Source organism: Aegilops tauschii, chromosome 5 (assembly GCF_002575655.3).
Source record: "Aegilops tauschii subsp. strangulata cultivar AL8/78 chromosome 5, Aet v6.0, whole genome shotgun sequence".
In the NCBI taxonomy this organism is placed as follows: Eukaryota; Viridiplantae; Streptophyta; class Magnoliopsida; order Poales; family Poaceae; genus Aegilops; species Aegilops tauschii.
In genome coordinates, this window is record NC_053039.3 from 358,033,040 (window position 1) to 358,047,390 (window position 14,351).

Below are 14,351 nucleotides of genomic sequence, written 5' to 3' on the forward strand. Positions count from 1 at the left end.
CATATTTAGTGCTAAACTTTTGAAAAGCATCGGTATCCATAAAAGATTTAGCACAATCATACTTAAGCTTTTTACCTGACTCTTTACCTTCGTCGAGTTCCCAATCTTCAGAGTTGCGTTTAATTCTTTCCAAAAGATCCCACCGGAATTCAATAGTTTTCTTCATAAAAGAACCAGCACAAGAAGTATCCAGCATGGTTTGATCATTACGAGAAAGCCGAGCATAAAAGTTCTGAATAATAATTTCTCTTGAGAGCTCATGATTGGGGAATGAATATATCATTGACTTAAGCCTCCCCCAAGCTAGAGCGATACTTTCTCCTTCACGAGGCCAAATATATATATATATATATAATTCCGATCGCGATGAACTAGATGCATAGGATAATTTTTTGGTGGAACTCCAATTTCATGATCCAATATCATTGCACAGCCTATACCATGCCAATGCTTTTCCCTTCAAATATAAAGGGAAAACCTTTTTCATCACCTCATCTCCGGGTAAACCTGCAAGCTTGAACAATCCACAAATTTGATCTACATATATCAAGTGCATATCAGGATGTTCGGTTCCATCTCCTGCATAAGGATTAGCTAGCAGTTGTTCTATCATACCCGAAGGAATTTCATATTCAATATTTTCAGTAGGTGAAGTAGGTTGAGGGGCCATTAATTGTGGTTCCGGACGAGGTGAAGATACCCCGAACAAACCCCTCAAAGGATTGTTTTCCATAGTAACAAGTGACAATAAATTTCAGCACACTATATAAATGTTTCCTTACCAAAGGCGCTTCACTCCCCGGCAACGGCGCCAGAAAATAGCCTTGATGACCCACAAGTATAGGGGATCAATTGTAGCTCTTTTCGATAATTAAGAGTGTCGAACCCAACGAGGAGCAGAAGGAAATGAGAAGTAGTTTTCAGTAAGGTAATGTCTGCAAGTGCTGAAATTGTAAGTAGCGAGTATTTTGATAGCAAGATAATTTGTAACAAGCAAGTAACGATAGTAGCAATAAGTATGCAGCAGGGTAGCCCAATCCTTTTGAGGCAAAGGACAGGCCAAAACGGTCTCTTATGATAAGCAAAGTGTTCTTGAAGGTACGCGGGAATTTCATCTAGTCACTTTCATCATGTTGGTTTAATTCGTGTTCGCTACTTTGATAATTTGATATGTGGGTGGACCGGTGCTTAGGTGTTGTTCTTACTTGAACAAACCTCCTACTTATGATTAACCCTCCTGGAAGCATCCACAACTACGAGAAAAGTATTAAGAATAAATTCTAACCATAGCATTAAACTTTTGGGTCCAATCAGTCCCTTACGAAATAGTGCATAAACTGGGGTTTAAGCTTCTGTCACTATCGCAACCCACCAACTATTTACTACTCCACAATGCATTCCCTTAGGCCCAAATATGGTGAAGTGTCATGTAGTCGACGTTCACATGACACCACTAAGGGAATCACAACATACATACCATCAAAATATCGAACACATGTCAAATTCACATGATTACTTGCAACATGATTTATCCCGTGACCTCAAGAACAAAAGTAACCACTCATAAATAATAAACATGCTCATGATCAGAGGAGTATTAAATAGCATCATGGATCTGAACATATAATCTTCCACCAAATAAACCATATAGTAATCAACTACAAGATGTAATCAACACTACTAGTCACCCCCTAGCACCAATCTATAGTTCTGGTAACAAGATTGAATACAAGAGATGAACTAGGGTTTGAGATGAGATGGTGCTGGTGAATATGTTGATGGAGATTGCCCTCCCCAAGATGGGAGAGTTATTGGTGATGATGATGACGATGATTTCCCCCTTCGGGAGGGAAGTTCCCCCGGCAGAATCGCTCCGCCGGAGGGCAATAGTGCTCCTGCCCAAGTTCCCCCTCGAGACAGCGGCGCTCCGCCCTGAAATTCTTCTCCACATTTTTTCTAGGTAAAAATGACTTATATACCAGAAGATGGGCATCGGAGGTAGGCCGAGGAGGCCATAACCCACCAGGGCGCGCCTGGGGGGCCTGGCGCGCCCAGGTGGGTTGTGCCCACCTGGTGGTCCCCCTCTGGTAGATATTGGCTCCAATATTTCTTAAATAATCCATAAAAAATCTCTATGAAGTTTCAGCTCATTTGGAGTTGTGCAGAATAGGTGGCTTGACGTAGCTTGTTCAGGTCCAAATTTCCAGCTGCCGGAATTCTTCCTCTTGGTGTGTACCTTGCAAATTATGAGAGAAAAAGCATTAGAATTACTCCAAAAAGCATTATTATGGATAAAAACATTATAAATAACAGTAAGAAAACATGATGCAAAATGGACATATCATCCCCCCTTTCTCCAACTTCTTCGCCATCCTCAACCATTACCAGATCCACTCCCTTCATCTTCATCCCAATTCCATCCCCCTCCTGTCGATCTTCGCCTTCTACTGCGAGGCATTTGTGGGGGTGGTGCCCTCTGTTGCGCTGCTCCGCCACTTCTTCTACCTCCGGATGGGCAGCACCCAGTGCTCCGGGTGCGTCTGCTTCGTCGCATCACATGGCAGCAACGTGATCTCGAGGGTCGGGAAGAAGGTGGAGGACTTCCGGCATAAGTGGATCTTCATGGATGCCAAGCGCTCTCATGCTCGGTTGGAGCTGCCGACCGCGTTGCCGACGAAGCTGGACCGGTGGGCTCACGAGAAGCTCACCGACCCCCGGGCGGAGCCGCTGTTAGAGAAGATGATGGCTGACCTAAAGGTGGAGAAGCTGACAGGGGCCATGCTCGTCAGGGAGTTCCTGACGCGGCGCCTGGCTCTGCTCCAGGCGCACTCAAGGGCGCGGAGGACGACCTTCGGCTGCGCCCGGATGACTTGTCCGACAAGGAGCTGAGCAAGGCAATGCGCACCTTGCTCGAGAAGGACCCGAGCGGCCTCCCAGAAGCCTACCTCCCACTGTACCGCCACGACAACGGAGAGAAGGTGGCCGCCGCCATGCCCATCTTCAATGAGCGGGGGCTCGTGCCGCCCAAGCCTCCCCAGCCCCTAGCTCCTTGGTGTTGGTGTACTCCGGCGATGTCAGGACCCCGATTCCAAGTCACACCGATCTAGCCTGTAACACCTCATATCACTTTGCGGCCTCACGCACGGTATTCCCACGGGTGTCGCCTTACCATGGCCCGGGACCGTTTGCGCCTTTTGGCTCACGTATATGACAGTGTCGCTAGCATCCATATGACAGAGAACCCGGGCCGACATGGCTAGTCGTGAACCCGAAGCGGCACTAACGTATGGGGACAGGCATACATGAATCAACATCGAATGTGTCGGTCAACAGCGTGTGAATCCGGGTTGTAGCACTGGGCTAACAGGACTCCGGGAACCCGGGCTGTAGCAGGCTAGGCAGGACTCCGGATGTCACCGCGTGACATTTCCCCGAAGGGACAGACACAGGAACGATATGAATCACATGCCGGCCAGTCGAGTGTCCAGAGCAGTAGTGCTGGGCTAGCAGGACTCCGGTGAACCAGGCTGTAGCGGACTACTATGGCTCATGGGAGCACAAGACTACATTTCCCCATAAGAGAGGCTACCAAGGATAAACAACTAGGTTGTCGGATCCCACACATACCAAGCATTTCAATCATACACACAATATGCTCGATATGTGCAAATACAACATGGCATCACAACAAGACTCTATGACTCAGAGTATTTATTCATTAGGCCCCGAAGAGCCAGATATTACAAACATGGGTCTCATGACCCAACATTCAGAGCATACAAGTCAAAGCACATGCGGAAGCTTAACATGTCTGAGTACAGACATCTACAAATGAAAAAGGCTGAGAAGCCTGACTATCTACCAGATCCTGCCGAGGGCACAAGATCGTAGCTGAGGTATCAAGCTAAACGTCGAATTCCACACGGAACTACTAGCGAGACTGACGTCTCTCTGCAAAACATAAAATAGGCAAACGTGAGTACAAATGTACCCAGCAAGACTTACATCAGAACTAGCTACATATGCATCGGTATCAACAAAAGGGGTGGTGGAGTTTGACTGCAGCAAGCTAGCGTTGACTCGGTGGCTATCCTAAACTACGACTGCAAGTAACTCTTTTGAGGTGGCGCACACGAGTCCACATATTCACCATATCAATACTCCACTATGGATCCGCTCCCGTCTCCCTACGAGAACTCCACCCATAGCACTCACGCTTATCTTGCGTATTTTAGAGTATCCACTTTCACTTGTCTATGAACTGTTATAGGCAACCCAGAAGTCCTTTACCGCAGACACGGCTATTCGAATAGATCATATTAACCCTGCAGGGGTGTACTTCGTCACACACGCTCTCGCCACTTACCACCATGTACACGTCGTGTACCTCGGCAACCTTCAAGCGGAAGCCTGGCGAGGGAGTCGGCCACAGCCTACCTAAACACTCAAGTCTCTAGTCCAGGTTTATCGCCTATTCAGGTTCCATCCGCAGGGAGTCCGGCCGAGGTTTCCACATACGGCCCCGAACGATGTGTGCAGGGTTCCCGAGACACCAAACGGGTGCCCGGTACACCGTGCCACGTGCCTACCGCATCACAGCCCACCCCTCGGTCAGCGCTGCCCACGGCCTCCAGCATACTACAAACACCAGAAACTACTTGCAACTCCTGGACAGAGGACAAGGGTGATTAAGAAGCCGAGAGGGTCCATTGGTTTCGGGCCCAATGCGTGGTAGTAACTGTATCATGGATCACAAACACAGAACTCAGTTCCTGAGGACGGCTTCAATGAGACAACCCACCATGTACTCCTACATGGCCTCTCACCGCTACCTTTACCAAATCGTGTTCACACACTTAGCTCACGCACAGTAGGACATGTTCACCACTTTCCAATTCATTCCCGATGAATCAGACCTGACACAACTCTAAGCAATAGCAGGCACGACAAACAAGCATGAATGAGTAGGCACATTAGGGCTCAAACAACTCCTACTCATGCTAGTGGGTTTCATCTATTTACTGTGGCAATGACAGGTCATGCAGAGGATAAGGGGGTTCAACTACCGCAACAAGTAACAGATGAATCGTTGTTGTCCTAATGTAGTAAAAGAGAGCAGGAGCGAGAGAGTGGGTTTGTATCGGAATGGACAAGGGGGTTTTGCTTGCCTGGCACTTCTGAAGATATTATAGTTCTTCATCGGTGTCATCGACCACGTCATCGGAGCATCGGCTACTGAGAGGGGACGGTTACCGGCAAACAGAGAAGGACACAATCAATGCAATGCGACAATATGATGCATGGTCATGACATGTCAAGAATGTTATGATTTACACTAATGCATCTAGCAACAGTTTAAATGAGGTCCATATGAACTAAGGGTTCATATGCAAACTCCATATTTAGCATTTATAATGTCATTATCATGTTGTCACCTATACAGCAGGTATAACTTAGTTTGACATGCATGAAAATGATACAGATGGATAGATTGCATTTTTCTGATCATTTTTCATATATAAATTATTTCATTCTGAGCTACGGTTGATTTTATATGATTTTTAGAAGTTTATACTATTTTCTGGAATTTCCTGATTAAAAATAAATCCAGAAATTGTAATACTGCGTCAGCATTGCGTCACTGTGACGTCAGCAAGTCAACAGGGGCTGGTCCGGGTCAAACCTGACCCGTGGGACCCATACGTCAGTGTCCCAGGCTGGTTTGGCTGGATGACAGGTGGGACCGGTCAATGTTGACTTGACCAAAGTCAAAGCTGACACGTGGGGCCACCGTGATTAAGTTAAATCTAAGCAGGAATAAACTGGGGTTAATTTGTGCGTGGGGCCCATATGTCAGGGAGCTAGGGGTTCGTTCGCCCATCATTAGTGCTAATGACGGGTCCACGTCAGCGGCCGCCGGGGTTAGTCGCCGGTGACCTCATAGCGCGGCGGCGGCTCGCCGGACGGGCGATTCCGGCCACGAGAGCTCGCGCTCTTAGGCTCTACGGAACCAGCGCGACGAGGCGCTTCAGATCGTGGACGTGCCTGGCCGTGGGGTGGTCCGTGGTGACGACAACCACGACGACGGCGGGGGCCGGAGCTACGGGCGCGTTCCGATGCGGGGCTGGAGTGCGAAATCGAGCACGAGGAAGGAGAGGAAGTAGAGGGGAGCTCACGGCGGGTCGACGGGCGTGCTCCGCGGGCTCGCGGGAAGACGAACGGCGATGGGGCGTTGCCGGCGATCTCGGACGGCCGGGGTGGAAGACGACGTCGATTCGATGCGCCCCGGGTTGCATGGCTCGGCGAGGACGATGCAGGTGTCGAGGCGGAGCACTAGAGCACAACCGTTGGGCGGGGAAGGGCTGGTGGCCGCGGTGGACGGTGTCGGCGGCGACGAGCTCCGCTCGGTCGTGAGAAAGAGAGAGAGAGAGCAGAGAGGGGAGTGAGGTCCAGGGAGAGGAGGGGAAAGCGAGAGGGAGCGCTGGGCGTCTCCGTGGCACGTCTGGAGGGGTCGGGGTCGTGCGGCTGAAGCAGGAGGTGGCAAGGCGTCGTCGGCGCGCTCGCCACGCACCTGTCTGTCCTCCTGGCAGGAGGAAGAAGACCACTCAGCCCCTGGTGGGCTGGGCCTCTTCTGCCAGGTAAGGCCCAGGTGAGGTTTCTGTCTTTCCATAATTTCTGTTCTGTTTTCTATTTTGTTTTTTTGTGTTCTGATTTAGTTCAGGCACTAAACTATTTTTTTTAGCTTCTGAAAATAATCATGTGGCTATGTATAATATATTAAGAGCCACTCACCAATTTTCAGAATTATTGGATTAGTAAACTAATTATTATGAATATAATCCAATTCAAATACTATAGGATTTAACTCAAAGGCCCAAGATAAATACTTTTGAACCTCCAAAAATATTGGTTTGAACTTTATTCTTGCCGATATTTTTTCAAAGCAGAAAAGGAACATTTCCTTGGAAACATTTGAAGCAATTTTTAATGGTGATCATTTTTAGAAATGATTTCTGAGGCTCTCCAATTCCCCAATTCAAATTTGAAAGAAATTTAGACATGATGCATGGATGCAAGAAAAATCAAGCAAGGGCTGATCTGGGGCTGTGACAGCTCACCCCACTAAACAAGAATCTTGTCCCGAGATTCAAGACGTGAGGTAAGAAGACAGAGGGGGGGGGGTACGAGCTAACATGATCTTCACGATCCAAGTTGCACTTCATAAGAACGTTGATTCGATCACCATCTTTGTCTCGATGTCTTGCTCTGAGAACTCCAACCGACAAGACAACAAGAGGAAAAGGAAAACTCTAGAAGGATCGATCTTCTCGAATATCGAACAACTCAGGATCAACTCATGGAGGGAGGCACTGAAACATCTCTCGAGCTGAGAGGCAAAACATGCACCAGGAGGGACGGAAGAAACAATTTTACGAGGGTTTCAAAGTAGCGAGGAAAAATTGCCATGATTCCATAATGGGGCACCTTGGGGGAGGTGACTCGTAGAGTTATTCCCTTAAGTGGCAAAAAGAATTACTTTTGATCCTAAGATCATTGAAACTCTTTATACCAGCCTAAGGCAATCACAAACGATCGTGTGAACGAATTCTAAAGAATGGCATACTCGGACCAGAATGGATGATGTGGACTACCTTGTTGAAGACAACACGATGGATGATTTGCTTATCATCGGAAATGGTTGGGACCTGTGGTAGGACCTCTTGAAGAAGATCTAGATCAGTAATTACTGAGAAGGGTAGTCCATAGTAGGACGGCACAATGATGGTGCAAGCTGGGAACAAAAATGCAAATGCTGGAATGGTTTTAGTAACTGGGGAGAAGCTCAACAGTAGAGAGTGAATCCACTGTTTGAAAGTTATAGCATAACCAAGGAAACTGGGAGCAATCCCAGTTAGTGCCGGTGAAAACACCTAGCGCTTGTGCGTGCTCTCAAGAACTTGAGCATTTCCATATTCATCAAGGTTTTACCAACATCCGTGCCGAGGAACCTGGCAACACATCATACTACCATGATGAACGGTGATGGAGGATGCAGGTGCAAAGGAGGACAACACTTTCTCAGATTTCACCTTAGCAAAGCCAAGGGAGCAAAATCTGGATGATCGACCGAGAGACATTTAGCACTCCGCTTCTAATGTTCTCCTTGATGTTCTAGCGTAACCCATTAGATGTGGTTTGGTATCTTGAACATCAAGTAGTAGGTCGGACTTGGGGTGCGCAGGAATCCATAAGGAATAACTGCGGGAGTAAATCCTACGGAATCCTTATGGGGAGGTGGCCAACTTACTCAATCCAGATACTACAATAATAGGTCTTCCGGCTGGGTGTGTTGGCCACGACATCCACTTTACCGGTTATCGAGAGACCAATATTATAATTCTTGGAAAATGTTCCAACCATCATATCTGCCCGAGATTCAGATCTGGTTGGTGTCAGGATATTCCAGACTCATCAAGTCTAGAAGGAAAAATGAAAGTTTGCAACACAAATCGACGAGATGACGTTGCGAGATTCTCAGGGGATGAACTACGATAGCAAGCTCCAAAACATGAGCTGGTTCTGCTACAACATGTGAACACGCTGTCCCAGACAAGCATGACCACATAGTAGTCTTAGAATAAAACACTACCGAGTTCTGATTAGGAACCATCATTGCGGAGAGCGAAGTCATGCGCATGTACCTTTGGGTCCTTAAGGAATAGCACTTAAGAACTTCTTTTCCTTGAACAAATCAATCAGTGGCTTGGTGTGCTAGGGATTCATATAGAATGAAGGTTGCAAGTCTCCAGACCAAAGAATACTTCGCACGTATGCATGACTGACTTGGGATGATTCCAGAGGAAGCTAAACAAACTTTCTCAAGTTCATGGCGGCAACTTGCATCATATGCACGTGAACTAGAGGAAGTCACTTCTTCCATCAAAACATAAACTTCATGAGCTAACACGAGGAAGATGCCTTCAAAAGTTTCCAACACTAGCTTAATGTTTAACACGAATCATGGGGAAAACAAGACGCTGCTGATGGGCTCAACAGCAACTCATCGGAATTTCCATATCACTGGACTTCCACCATCGTGTGAACATGGTGATAGCATTGGTCGGATCCAAAAGATATAACGGTGTATGCTCGAGGGATCAACCACGAGCAAGACAACATTATGAACATCGTTGGTTCTGATTTGATTTGATGATAGCCCATACTCAAATCAAAGTCTTGATACGACAATAGGTCCAACAACTGATCACAGGGACCAATCGATGAAGATATCATCTATCTTCAACACACGCAGATATATCCCTTGAAATGAACTAGGCTGGCAAGCTTTTATCTTCCAACTCTCCAAGTTGTTGTTTAGCTTGACCAACTAGCTCAGGGGTATCCAACACGGATTCTTGGAGAAGGGGTGGTTTACAGGAAACCAACTTGATCACGAATTCAACATAGCGGCCAGGTGACAACCTGGTGATACTTCCGAGAAGATATTCGGAAAATCACGTACCACCGATATGTTACTAGGCTCGAGAACAATCTCGCCTTTCAGGCCAAGACGATATGACCGAATAAGCAAGGACTGACACTATCCTAACTCATTGATCGAAAAGTGCACCGGAAATAAGGACTGGTAGCACGGTCAACCTCAGGATTGTGATTCAATAACCAACATGCTAAGGATGAAATTATTGTCCTTTAACTACCAAGCAACGGAGTTGCTAGGAGTATAGATTTCACACACCACGATTCACTTGTCAGTATTCCGGTTACAATAACACGGAGACCGAGGAATGAATAACGATGGCCAGAAGTATCACTGCAACAAGAATTCATAAGGGTTGGTGCAATCCTCATGAGATTCCTGACATAAAGAGGGTAATACTCGTAGGTAGAACAGAACAAAAGCTGGTTAGGCATTTGACCTGCGGAAAACAACTACTTTGACCCAATCCCAGAGAGGGACGAGGTACTGGAGTTTGTTTCTCCTAGTCATTCCGGATTAGAATGGCTTGACAGACCACAAGAATAATAGGCATTGATAACACAAATGCACAATTACTCCTGACTATCAATTGATAGACGAGGGCCAGAAAATAACTAAAGAGGGACAACCCAAAGGAACATATGTTTTTCTGAGTTGTGGATGCATGAATTAGTATGTCGAACAAATTCAACATATTTCTTCCGGATAACCCATGCAGAGGAGGAAGGACTGGCAGAGTCACAATATGAATGGGGTACTCCTCAAGAGCGCCCTGGTTGTGATCTTTTGGTTCAAAAGAACTCCTGCCAAGAATGGTTCATGGTATTTGGAAGAACGATATACCACGGACCTCGAGGACTGTCGCAAAGGTTACTAATATCCTAAAGGAACGAGCAAACACTAGCTACACGAGTTAAGTAGAACGAATCTTGGGTCAAGAACCCAGGACTAGAATACCTACTACTAAATGGCATCACGAGATGCTTTCGAGAATGGTGGCCAGAAACATCACACCGGGAACACAAAACATGGCTAGATTATTGGTGACTCCCTAAAACACCTAGGGTCATAGTAGTAGCTCCAACATATATACCGAGGCAATAGAGTGCCTCAACGCACCGGTAGTGTGCTTAATCTGGCCCAAAGGGACGCAAAAACGGAGGGAAAGGATTTTGCAAATGCATCAGACTATTTAGAAACCTGGGATGACTCAGACAGCATAGCGGCTGTAAATGCTCAATGGATTTGAGACATCCCGCAAGGAATGGTGGCATAACCACTCAGAAGCACAATATCAAGGCTCCAAGTCCAACTAACAACACACTATAGTGGTAGAAACTGAACTGAGGCTTGAGACCAACAATCCTATGAGTCTACGGATTAGTAACACGTGATCCTGATAGAAAGATGAGAAGCCTAGTTCTTAATCCCCGTAGAAGAGAAGAGGGTGACTCAGATCAGAAGGGCATAAGGTAAAGGAGTAAAAAGAGCCTTACGTTCCCTTCCACAATCAATTCCCTTATATAACTAAAGCATTTCTAGACTCAACTTTGACTAGTTTGGCTTGGTAAACCTACAGGCAGTCAGGCTCTGATACCAACGCTGTCAGGACCCCGATTCCAAGTCACACCGATCTAGCCTGTAACACCTCATATCACTTTGCGGCCTCACGCACGGTATTCCCACGGGTGTCGCCTTACCATGGCCCAGGACCGTTTGCGCCTTTTGGCTCACGTATATGACAGTGTCGCTAGCATCCATATGACAAAGAACCCGGGCCGACATGGCTAGTCGTGAACCCGAAGCGGCACTAACGTATGGGGACAGGCATACATGAATCAACATCGAACGTGTCGGTCAGCAGCGTGTGAATCCGGGTTGTAGCACTGGGCTAACAGGACTCCGGGAACCCGGGCTGTAGCAGGCTAGGCAGGACTCCGGATGTCATCGCGTGACATTTCCCTGAAGGGACAGACACGGGAATGATATGAATCACATGCCGGCCAGTCGAGTGTCCAGAGCAGTAGTGCTGGGCTAGCAGGACTCCGGTGAACCGGGCTGTAGCGGACTACTATGGCTCATGGGAGCACAAGACTACATTTCCCCATAAGAGAGGCACCAAGGAAACAACTAGGTTGTCGGATCCCACACATACCAAGCATTTCAATCATACACACAATATGCTCGATATGTGCAAATACAACATGGCATCACAACAAGACTCTATGACTCTGAGTATTTATTCATTGGGCCCCGAAGAGCCAGATATTACAAACATGGGTCTCATGACCCAACATTCAGAGCATACAAGTCAAAGCACATGCGGAAGCTTAACATGTCTGAGTACAGACATCTACAAATGAAAAAGGCTGAGAAGCCTGACTATCTACCAGATCCTGCCGAGGGCACAAGATCGTAGCTGAGGTATCAAGCTAAACGTCGAAGTCCACACGGAACTACTAGCGAGACTGACGTCTCTCTGCAAAACATAAAATAGGCAAATGTGAGTACAAATGTACCTAGCAAGACTTACATCAGAACTAGCTACATATGCATCGGTATCAACAAAAGGGGTGGTGGAGTTTGACTGCAGCAAGCTAGCGTTGACTCGGTGGCTATCCTAAACTACGACTGCAAGTAACTCTTTTGAGGTGGCGCACACGAGTCCACATATTCACCATATCAATACTCCACTATGGATCCGCTCCCGTCTCCCTACGAGAACGCCACCCATAGCACTCACGCTTATCTTGCGTATTTTAGAGTATCCACTTTCACTTGTCTATGAACTGTTATAGGCAACCCAGAAGTCCTTTACCGCGGACACGGCTATTCGAATAGATCATATTAACCCTGCAGGGGTGTACTTCGTCACACACGCTCTCGCCACTTACCACCATGTACACGTCGTGTACCTCGGCAACCTTCAAGCGGAAGCCTGGCGAGGGAGTCGGCCACAGCCTACCTAAACACTCAAGTCTCTAGTCCAGGTTTATCGCCTATTCAGGTTCCATCCGCAGGGAGTCCGGCCGAGGTTTCCACATACGGCCCCGAACGATGTGTGCAGGGTTCCCGAGACACCAAACGGGTGCCCGGTACACCGTGCCACGTGCCTACCGCATCACAGCCCACCCCTCGGTCAGCGCTGCCCACGGCCTCCAGCATACTACAAACACCAGAAACTACTTGCAACTCCTGGACAGAGGACAAGGGTGATTAAGAAGCCGAGAGGGTCCATTGGTTTCGGGCCCAATGCGTGGTAGTAACTGTATCATGGATCACAAACACAGAACTCAGTTCCTGAGGACGGCTTCAATGAGACAACCCACCATGTACTCCTACATGGCCTCTCACCGCTACCTTTACCAAATCGTGTTCACACACTTAGCTCACGCACAGTAGGACATGTTCACCACTTTCCAATTCATTCCCGATGAATCAGACCTGACACAACTCTAAGCAATAGCAGGCACGACAAACAAGCATGAATGAGTAGGCACATCAGGGCTCAAACAACTCCTACTCATGCTAGTGGGTTTCATCTATTTACTGTGGCAATGACAGGTCATGCAGAGGATAAGGGGGTTCAACTACCGCAACAAGTAACAGATGAATCGTTGTTGTCCTAATGTAGTAAAAGAGAGCAGGAGCGAGAGAGTGGGTTTGTATCGGAATGGACAAGGGGGTTTTGCTTGCCTGGCACTTCTGAAGATATTATAGTTCTTCATCGGTGTCATCGACCACGTCATCGGAGCATCGGCTACTGAGAGGGGACGGTTACCGGCAAACAGAGAAGGACACAATCAATGCAATGCGACAATATGATGCATGGTCATGACATGTCAAGAATGTTATGATTTACACTAATGCATCTAGCAACAGTTTAAATGAGGTCCATATGAACTAAGGGTTCATATGCAAACTCCATATTTAGCATTTATAATGTCATTATCATGTTGTCACCTATACAGCAGGTATAACTTAGTTTGACATGCATGAAAATGATACAGATGGATAGATTGCATTTTTCTGATCATTTTTCATATATAAATTATTTCATTCTGAGCTACGGTTGATTTTATAAGATTTTTAGAAGTTTATACTATTTTCTGGAATTTCCTGATTAAAAATAAATCCAGAAATTGTAATACTGCGTCAGCATTGCGTCACTGTGACGTCAGCAAGTCAACAGGGGCTGGTCCGGGTCAAACCTGACCCGTGGGACCCATACGTCAGTGTCCCAGGCTGGTTTGGCTGGATGACAGGTGGGACCGGTCAATGTTGACTTGACCAAAGTCAAAGCTGACACGTGGGGCCACCGTGATTAAGTTAAATCTAAGCAGGAATAAACTGGGGTTAATTTGTGCGTGGGGCCCATATGTCAGGGAGCTAGGGGGTTCGTTCGCCCCATCATTAGTGCTAATGACGGGTCCACGTCAGCGGCCGCCGGGGTTAGTCGCCGGTGACCTCATAGCGCGGCGGCGGCTCGCCGGACGGGCGATTCCGGCCACGAGAGCTCGCGCTCTTAGGCTCTACGGAACCAGTGCGACGAGGCGCTTCAGATCGTGGACGTGCCTGGCCGTGGGGTGGTCCGTGGTGACGACAACCACGACGACGGCGGGGGCCGGAGCTACGGGCGCGTTCCGATGCGGGGCTGGAGTGCGAAATCGAGCACGAGGAAGGAGAGGAAGTAGAGGGGAGCTCACGGCGGGTCGACGGGCGTGCTACGCGGGCTCGCGGAAGACGAACGGCGATGGGGCGTTGCCGGCGATCTCGGACGGCCGGGGTGGAAGACGACGTCGATGGCGGCGATTCGATGCGCCCCGGGTTGCATGGCTCGGCGAGGACGATG